Source organism: Meleagris gallopavo, chromosome 4 (genome assembly GCF_000146605.3).
Source record: "Meleagris gallopavo isolate NT-WF06-2002-E0010 breed Aviagen turkey brand Nicholas breeding stock chromosome 4, Turkey_5.1, whole genome shotgun sequence".
Classification (NCBI taxonomy): domain Eukaryota; kingdom Metazoa; phylum Chordata; class Aves; order Galliformes; family Phasianidae; genus Meleagris; species Meleagris gallopavo.
Genome location: NC_015014.2, coordinates 44,358,220 through 44,368,329, shown reverse-complemented (window position 1 = coordinate 44,368,329; position 10,110 = coordinate 44,358,220). Strand labels below are relative to the sequence as shown.

The 10,110-nt window shown below is 38.3% G+C and overlaps 1 long non-coding RNA gene across 1 annotated transcript; it reads right to left on the bottom strand.

Moving 5' to 3' along the window:
* Positions 1-6,468: 6,468 nt before the first annotated feature.
* LOC104910758 lies at positions 6,469-10,104 on the bottom strand. The gene is made up of 2 exons (XR_793385.3): positions 9,966-10,104; positions 6,469-7,723 (listed from the first exon to the last, which is right to left on the bottom strand). It is a non-coding gene; the product is annotated as an uncharacterized LOC104910758 (long non-coding RNA).
* Between the last annotated feature and the right edge of the window lie 6 nt (positions 10,105-10,110).

The window sequence follows — 10,110 nt, the reverse complement described above, 5'->3', positions numbered from 1 at the left end:
TCTCTACACCAGAAGTGGCACACAAATATTATTTATCAGGTACGTATAGGGGATGCAATGCTCAGAGTCTTCCCAGATAATTATTTTACTAAGACTGAGCATATAGATGTTGGTTGGTTCCTTCAGTTGAGCAATTAGACACACAAAGCTGCTGCTGTGCACTAAAATGCAGACTGAAAGGTCGGCAGTTTGAACTAATGAAACCCTGGTAATTATTTCCAACTATGTGTACTTAAAATCGTGGTCTTTAAGCAAGGCTTTAGCATGGGTGGAAGAAGCAAGATTGGTTTTTTTAGTGCATGGTATGCTACAGCTGTTCTTAGTCTCACAGCTGGACTAAACTTTTTTTTTTCACCTTGATTCTGTTGACTGGTGTGTTGGAAGTAGAGGGAAATAAATTTCCACATATCTTTAGTGTAGAACTTTACCACTTGTTAATGTATTGCTCATATAAATAAATGCTTCATGTTCAGCAAATAACATATGTAGTGGTCATTCATATCCTATTTTCACCAGTCATCATGAGTACTACAGCTTCATTAATGTAGTTACTATAACTGCCCTCTTCACCAAGGCTCTTCACAGGAACATTTATGTGAAGCAGAGGCTGCAATGAGCCTGGTCCTGCTCAGCCACGGCCTGCAGCATGCACTCAGAGTTTTTCCGCTCTTTCTACAGACTCTGTGGGTTTTTGGCTGAAATCCTTGTACGTGAGTAACCAAACCCTGTACAAAACTTCTCATGCAAAACAAGATTAAAGAAGAACAGACCGTAATGCTGTATGGGTGATGGGATGTCACTGCTTGCAGCTATCACTTTTTCAGTAGTTATGTGGTAAGAGGACAGAAAAATCAGCAGCCTTCTGGGGTGAGATTTAGAGCAAATCATGTATGACTTAACCCAAGGAAAGCCTTGCTTGTTTGTTCTTTGCTGTTTAATTTTTCCCTTTTCTGGTCACCCATTCTAAATAATCCTTTGGTTTCTCAAAGTTTTCCTAATGGCACTTAGTCCTGGTATAGAATAACTCAGGCATCCTGCCCCTGTAGTATTTGGGGCAATGATTACAGGCTTTTGCCTAGATCCTCAGGCTGAAATCTTCTGAGGCAGATGGGCCCAACACTTTGCAGCAGCAGTTCGGAGAGCACACAGGGTAAGACACAACCCCCTTCCCACCCTCCTCCATCTTCACAGCCATAACTGACTGGCATATCTGGAACGGACCCAACACCTCCTTACAGTCACTATTTTTAGAAGCCCTTTTCCCCTTCTCAGTTCATTTAAGAAGTCCCAGTTATAAACACAAAATACATTAATTATACAAGCTGTGTTTCAGCCTGTTATTTTTCCCCATACTAATAGATATTAAACTGGTCACTAGTTCAAGCTGGCAAGCTGGCAAGCACAAAACAAGGCCAGAAGCTTAGTGATGGTACAGACGCATTACCAAAATACTAACACAGATACTATTGTGCTTCAGAGCATGCAGAGAAAACCGTGAAAGAAAACAAGGAGCATGCAAAGTTAATCTGTTATGTAACAAAATGTAAATAAAAGATACTGAAACCAATGTAATGCCTTTAAAAAAGCAACAGAAAAAACAGCAAACTGTTCCAGATGGTGAGGTGATAAATGCAATCACAGCTCAAAACTACTACCCTAAAAAAGATATAGCATGTTCTATGTAATGCCACTTGACCCTCACAATTCAGCTGTTGCTGATTTCCAGTTCCCACAGAAGGAAAGGCCTCTTCTCCCCTCCATCTACTTCCCTTGCATTATCAGTTAGCTGAGAGCAGGAAAAAGCTCACTCAGGCTAAAGAAGTCTTCCCCTTGAGCACAGGCAAAGAAAGTCTATGCTGGCAGGAAAAGAACAAGAGAAGCCTCTGCCGAAATCAAATTTTTACATTTGGCATTAGAAAGCAAATTACCAACCTGAGACATGGAACAATGGAGGAGAATCCTCCTCATTTCTCTACCACAACTACTAAGGCAATAGGGAAGAAAACACCTAAACAAACTCCTGCAAACCAGCCAAGGTACATTCAGGTTGAGGAATACCAGAAAAACAACTTCACGTTATGACTGGGGAAGTAGTCCAAGACAATTTGCGTTTTACTCTACATTTAAAAAAAGACAAGTTGTATTATTTGTGAGATTTTGTTCTAATTCTACAAACGATATATCTCATAAATTTTATTGGATTTTTATTGAATTGGATTTTTATTGGATGCTTTTGGCTCCCTTTGCATCACTGACTTATCACAGAGCTTGAGAGCTCTATTTAATTTGTTCATGTGTAAAATAATAACTTCACAATTCCTTTAACTGCGCTGAACAATTAATTAACATTAAGAGGAATGTTAAACAGCTGGTGTTCATTGAGAAGTTCTTAAAAATGATTGAATATGGAATTATTTTCTTCCCTTCGGTGTGTTCAACTAGCTTAGACAAGTTAAGAAACCAGGTGAAAGTTCAAAAACAGAATATCTGGAAATGCACTTTTCTCAAGTAAAAACAACACTTGGCAAAATGGAAAAAGAACAGCTAAAAAAAACACATTGGCAGAACAAGAAGTGATATACATTTGGGAGCCTAATGCAGGCCTCAAGTTTGTTGCATTTCTTCCCCCTCTTCCTCTGAATAGCACATTGGTTTGTATGTAGCATACTGAAAATAAATAAAGCCACCAACACCAGGCCTTATAAAGCTACATTTTCATTCTGTCAGTGCAGCTCAGTCCAATGCAAAAGGAAAAAAAAAACCACCAACCTTAACATGCCCCTTCACAACGGTAAGCACATGGAAACCAGTAATGAGAAGAAGGTTCAACTGTGTATTATAACTGGTATGCTGTGGTTCTGTTGTGATTTCAGTATAGTGCTTCATCACTTTTCTAAATAAAAAATCCCAGACTATCAAACACCTTCAAATAAGCTTAGTATTGAAACAATAAGTTCTCATGTGGAATACCTAAAGGAACCTTGTCAGAGAACACTGGACTCCAACATACTCATTTTGCAAGCTGATTTAATCAGCCTTTCATCAATTTTTTTTAAAGTAACCACAAAAAAAGAAAGCAAAAGTATTTCACATCACTGAACAGCAAGTACCACTCAAGAACACTTAGCCAACATGATTAAAAGCAAGATTTCTTAAGCACTAATGCTTAGAACCTAGGAAACTCTACTTAGCACTATATAATGAAAATACAAAATCTTACCTTCCTCTCAAAAGATAGGTTTGATTCTGTAACTTCCATTCTGAAGTACACTGTTACTTAAGTCAGTGTTTAAGGTGGTCCCCCTAGCATGAAAATCCAATACCATCGGTGCTGTGTAATTAATGGAAATACAACCTATAACACCACAGAAGTGTTTTAACTGTGTTTATGTAGAGCTTTACATGAAGTATACTTGTTAGCAACCAGCTTATTCCACTGTGACTAGAGCCCTCTCAACATCTTGCTCAGATCCATTCTGCTCTCTGCAATTGTTCAGGCTCCCCCATTTAAAACAGTACTAGAATTATCTTTGATACAGTAATTTGAAGTTAAATAAAACCAGATAAACAATAACTGACTCCCAGGCACAGTGCACCCGTAAGCTCCAAGAGCTCATGATGCCCACTGTCACGCACAGTACCAGTCATCTCTTATTTCAGCCAAACACAACATTGCAAGAGCATGCGAAGAGGAAAAGCACAGACCTTACACAAAACTGTGTGTTTACACCAGTTACATCTTCCAGTCCATAAACTAAAACATGAAGTAACCACTACATCTTCACTGCATGGTGTGTCCTCTGAGTGACCAACAAGCAGCAAATGTACCTCATGGTTGCAGGACTCTTCTACTCATGCCTTATCTACTAATTCAGGAACCAGGTTGGTTTAGTTAGATATACTCTAACACTACCAGATCTCATTTAAGTTAACACTAGGAGAGACCTGTGACAACGTTGTCTAAACATAGCTTCTGACTGATCTGTGAGCAGGTGTCTCACCTTCATAAATCCAGGCTTCTAATCATCTTCTTATCCACCATGTTTGGAAATGGTTTCTAGGATTAGCTGCTCCATAACCTTCCCAAGGACCGAGGTGACACCAAGAGGTCTGCAGTACCACAGGTCCTCTTTTGAAGGCAGGGATGACATCTGTTCTCTGCTCCTCTCCAGGAAACTACCCTTACGCTACAGTGATAACATTCAGGCTTGTTTGTTGCTTTCTTAGCCCAACCACTGTACAGTTAGTGTCTGCATTACTCCTGAGTGATCTGTCCCTGCTTCCACAATCTGTACTATTTCTTTCTATATCTCAGTTCAGTCAGAAGCTCCACGTTCACCACTGCATGCTTCCTGCAACTTTTACTTGACTTTCTGCACAAGAGAATGAATCATTCTTGAGCTTGAAGTAACCAGATTCAGGAAAATAAAGGTACAGGTCATCCCCAACTTCATAAGAGAAAACTGTTCCAAATACTCAAAATCCATTTCAGACCCGTTTTCTCCCATATCAAAGATTCTTCTTGCCTAGTTTCAATAAGGAAAGGGATTAAATGCTTGAAAAAGAAAAAAAGTGACAGAATATAATGTTCTTGGAACATCCGACTCCAAGAGCCAAAAATACAAGTGAGAAAAAGAAGTCAAATCAGACAACAGCTTTCGATACTGCATTTCTTCTGACAAACCTCCAACAATAGATTTTAAATGGACTGGGAAGAGGAAAAGCCTGCAAAGAGAATTTCTGTCTCTGAACAAAAATGTACATGTCTAGACAGCTGGAACTCTGCCTTTACATTTATTTTCACAAAAGCAATTAATTCTGTCCACTTTGGAAACAAATTGATATTTCAGGCTCCACAGTTTACAAGTAACAGTCCTATACATAAGAGGAGATGACCTTTTTTTTTTTTTCCATAATCTTGACAACTCACCATGCAAGTCACTCCTTAATGGAAACTAAATCTAATTTTGTCACAGAAACAGTGCTGCACAGATGCCTCGCAGCTGTAACCAACTCTCATCACCCTGGATCACATCTGATCAGACAAAGAGTTCTCACACAGAATAAAGTGTAACCTTAGTTTAATATTAATCAGTGTCTTTTAAGGGCTTTTTTGTTTTGTTTTGTTTTCCTCCGCCAGGAAAAAAACTAAAGAACACAACTGCTTAAAGTCAAACACCCCATGAGAATTTTAGGTTAGGGCTTACAAAAATAGCCTGATCCTGCAGGCTTATGGTCCTTTGCAGCTGGAACAGGCAGTGCACACCTGCTGCTCATCCTTGGGTTTAAGTTCTTCCAGCAAATGGAGTCCCAGCTCTGCCATGCCCATAACTAGAAGCAAAGCAAGGCACAGAGTAGCATGCAGGATGCACAACAGTCATTTGAAAAGCATATCCCACTCTGATCTAGAGCTCTTACCATACACACACCTTCACAAACCTCTAAAAACATCCCTTCACCTACACCTAAAAAATTATTTCAAAACAAAACCCCAAAGAAAAGTTAGAAAAGTCATTCCCTCCGAAAGTTAATTATTTTTACCTCTATCAGCTACTGAAGTTGAAAATAAATGTATTGATTTCACAAAGTTTTCAGTTGAACCTAAATATTAAAAGGCAGTTTGATGCCACAGTAAGAATGCATTGTCCTTCTGTCAGACAGCACCTATCTTCTTGTTAGAGCCAAAGACAAACAAAGTTAAAAATAAAATAACTCTCCCTTACCTATTGCATAATGATATCAACAGAAATCATCAGTGGGGTTTGGTCACTTCAGGACTAAGCTGTAGTTACCACTCTAGCAATGCAAGTCAGTGGAAATCAGTGCAAAGAGAACTCTTCTCTGGATAAAGCATCAATCAGCAAGCACTGAACTGTATCATTTCACAAACAGAGGAAGAGAACCATCATGTTCAAACAAAACAGCATTATTGACTGTAATACGCACATTCCAGGAGGAAAAAAAAAAACAACAACGAACTTCAACAAAACCACCAGTCTCTTGTTATGTAAGAAAACATTTTTTAGGCCTTTATTTACAAAAGCTTTAAAAACAAATACCCTCTGTTATGCAAATTATTTGTTGTTTAAAAAGGAACCACCCAGTTACATTGTTGTAACTCAATGAAAAAGGTGTTTGGTGCTGTTTGTTATTTGTCTTTGCAGTACAAGGTAAACAGAATAATTGGCGAACATTTGGAGTTTTTCTGTGATTGATTTCCGTGCAGAACACGCACACCCTTACGCGCGCACGCACACCCAGGCACACAATGTCACACTTTCCATCATTTCAGGCTTGGATTTAGCTATTCAATACCAAAAATGCCTCCTGCACAACTGCTCTGTACACATGGTAAGCAGAGATAAGAACATATTTTAGGGTCCTTTAAAACAATATATCTAAAATATATTGCTAAGATATACTCAAAAATAAACTAGCATTACAATCCTCAGGTAACTTTATTTGTTCTGAGTTATCTATATTTTGTTGTTTTACAACAAATATCTGTAACATCTGTCTTTGTAGCAACTACAAAAAAGCACGATTTAGTTGTCCTGATTCAGTAATCCACTTAAATAGTATTTATTTTTTTTTCAGATCTTTGGGTTTTATCTTGAACTAAACTGACTTCCAAAAATTGTCAAACCAAGTACATAATAAATATGACTTCATAAAAAAATATTTGGAGTATACGTCACTAGAATAAAAGTTAATCAAGGGAAGTGCACCATTACAAAATTCCTACTATTCCAATAGCCTTCAAATCTCAGCTTAATGGTAAGATGGTAAAGTCAGAGCTGTTCTTTTCCTGAAGGGGTGTAAAGCTGTTTTCTCAAGCTTCTTTCCCTCCCCACAGAGCGGATCTAAAGCAGCAGGCCAACCAGCAGTTGGCACGTGCAGGATGTGTCTGATGGCAGAACATTAGTAAAACAACAGCAGTTACTATGGTTTCAGTAGTTTGTTTTGCTTGAATGAACGCAGGTTATGCAGCAAATGTCATATTCTATGGGTTGAAATACCAAAAGATGCCAAAAATACAGTGTGAAGCTGCTGAACTTGGAAGATTCTTGTTTCCTAGCTAAGGGCAGAAGAAAAAAAAACTTCAAATGAAACAGAGGATTGAGTCAGAGTCGCTCTCTAAAGTGCAAATTTGATGGTCCACAATCTTGAATAGCTAAAACGCCTGCATACTGGAAGGAACAGACATGAATGGGAAGTTAGTTACAATCAGCATGAGTTAATTTGGAAAAGGGAGGGGAAAGAGACAAAAAACCTAAGACCAAAGACCAATATAGGTAAGTTTACCATACTATTCATTATGATTTAGCTTTCCCCTTCTCTCTGCCACACTGATCCTACACACACTTCTTTACAAATGGGCTAGTTATGACTCCAAAAGTAACCCATAAAATTCTACATATCAATATTAAGATCAAAATCTGTGATAGGAACAGTCAGGTTTAGTACATAGAAAGGCAGAAAAGAAAGTGTGCTGAGAAAGGGGGGAAAAAGCCTTATTGTCCAAGGGGTTCAACCAGAGATAAAACGTATGTACAAGCATGTGGAGCTCAAAAAGATGGCCTTTCATTTCGTGTCATGACTGCTTGTTGGCTTCTTCTTCATAAGCATTTCCCGTGCCATTCTGTACATAAGATGACCCCGAACCAAGGCCATACAAGTGGCCACAATATTTGGCATCGTCAATGTGATCTTCAAAGAACATCTGAAGTGTTAAAAGAAAGACACGTATTAATGCCACCAAAAACACCCAGTTTACACAGAACGATAGAAAGGTTTAAAAGCATTACTGTTGGTTTTAGCATTGCATATCACATCCCAAGATTCAAATGACATAATTAGCATAACAATACATTTAATCTCAACACACGATCAAAGCATGCTATACAGTGCAATTTTTTCAAGTAAATCAGTCAAGGAATACCATCAGTCACTCTGTGCACCTCACATGACAAAACCACCACATGTTTTGGTAGTTTGGTGTCACCTCAGCTACTACTTGCTTTTCTGAAGGTGCAACAAAATATTTCTCCAGCAGATTTCTTTTTGCTTTCTCACAACAGATATATGTTTAGTATTCATTGCAAGTGCCCACAGTTTACCTGCTTATCACTGTGGGGGGTTCCATCATACCTTGTATTGAAATGGATTTACACTACAGGGGTGTGAGGTGAGAATGAGGAGGTACATGTTCGAGCACAGGAATTACGGAGTTTAGGAAATGTATCTTCCTGCATTTCTTAGCTACCTCCTCTAAGAGGGCAGCTTCATTAAAAAAAAAAAGCAAAATTGAAAGAAACTTTTTTTTTTTTTAAACTAAGACTGCATTTATCTAGGACTTTAAAGTCTAAATTATCAATAGAACCTTTCAGGTGCTGTACTATTGGAATTATAAACAGAGAAGAAAACCTCTAAACCACAGCTTGCTGTTTCAGCATCAATATTTATATATTTCTGATGGAAAGAAAAAGATCTGAACTTTTTGGCTGGGACTTGAAAAGCCAGCAAGTTGAAGTTCTAAAAGCAATTATTTACATTAACAATACCATTTTGTACCTTTAAAAACATTGTGAAACAAAGTTTTTCACTCCAACATATATTGCTAAACAATGAACTCAACTGAAAAGGCTTTAGAAGTGCACACTAAGTATATTTACTGCTGTTGACTAGCATGTTTTTACTTCAAAATGTTGTATTTTAAAAGAAATCCTGAAAAAATAATCAGTCTTTGTTGACTTATTTAAACAAATGATTTGCACTAAAAGCTACATTTCTCTGAGTAAGAGCTTAGACAAATTCAGGCAGATAATTTGTTTCTTCAATAATCCGGAATTTGTTACATGAGATGATCGGTTTTGAAAGTCAGCACCTTAGGTACAATCAAATACTTTCCTTTATTTGCTTTAGATTTTGTTTCGAATACAAGAGCAACAGATTAACAATAGCATGCAGATTGCAGTTAACAGCACCTGTGGGGATCACAGGTGGATCATAGCAGAAGCAAAATCCTCTGCTGCACCTGTAGCCCATGAGCAGCTCCACAACATCAACAGTTTCAGGAGAGAACAGTGTTGTGATGAGCAAGCCAGAGCACATGACAGCACTTATATTTCACCTGCTGTCTCACCAGTAGTTGTTAGAAACTCATGGCCAGCTTTTTTCCTTATACAAAAGGCCATGTTACAGAAAGCAGAACCCTCAGCATGCAATACTAAACCTTATAAAAAGATGAGGTTTGCTATTGTCATTATTAAATACACCAAATTCCTGTCAGAATGTCACACTCAGATGCCCTAGCATTTCTCCAGTGTAACTGCTTTCAAGAAGCCCATTTAGAATTTGTTTATTCAGTTCATGAAAGATATCCTAGTATTCTCCCATTGTATCTGCAAATACAAATAGCAAGGACATAAAAAGCTTACAAGACTTGATTTCCCTTTCTGCAGAATTTTAATTGACTGACATGTAATGTTTTACAACATTGTACCTTCCAAGTTTTAGCTGAAAGCAGCTAGCACAGGCAGAGCTGCTCATTCCCTGCTGCTAGGCCTGTCACAGGCAGCAGTGAACACCAGCTGAGTATTACAGCTCAACAGAAGCTCTGCAGAAAAGCAGCCTGAATACAGTCACCCAGAAAAGCGTCTGGCTCCAGCAGCCACTTTGCAGAAGAAATTCTGCAAAATAGGTAATGGAAAGAAAAGAAGGAAAAAACAGGCATACAATGAAAACAAGAAGTGATGCTCACAGTAGCTAAATGGGGAAACAGTAGGGCTAGTTCACACTTAGTGTGGGGAAAATACAGCCTTATATCTGTCAAGAAAGCAGTGACCCCTGAAGCCCCGCCCCTTAAAATCACCTTAAAATACATCAGACTTATCAGAATTGGCAATTCCATCTATTACAGCAAGTTACTACTATGGAGACAAAACCAAAACGCATGCACCTACTTCTCTCATTTTGAAAAAGGCCATTCCTGTGAGTAAAGAATCAGATCCTGCCTGATGTTGTGGTCCTATCCTTTCCAGCTCTAACTGCTCAGCCACTTCTTGCAATCCACCCTGAAAATGAAAACATTTGTTAACTGCTGAAAAA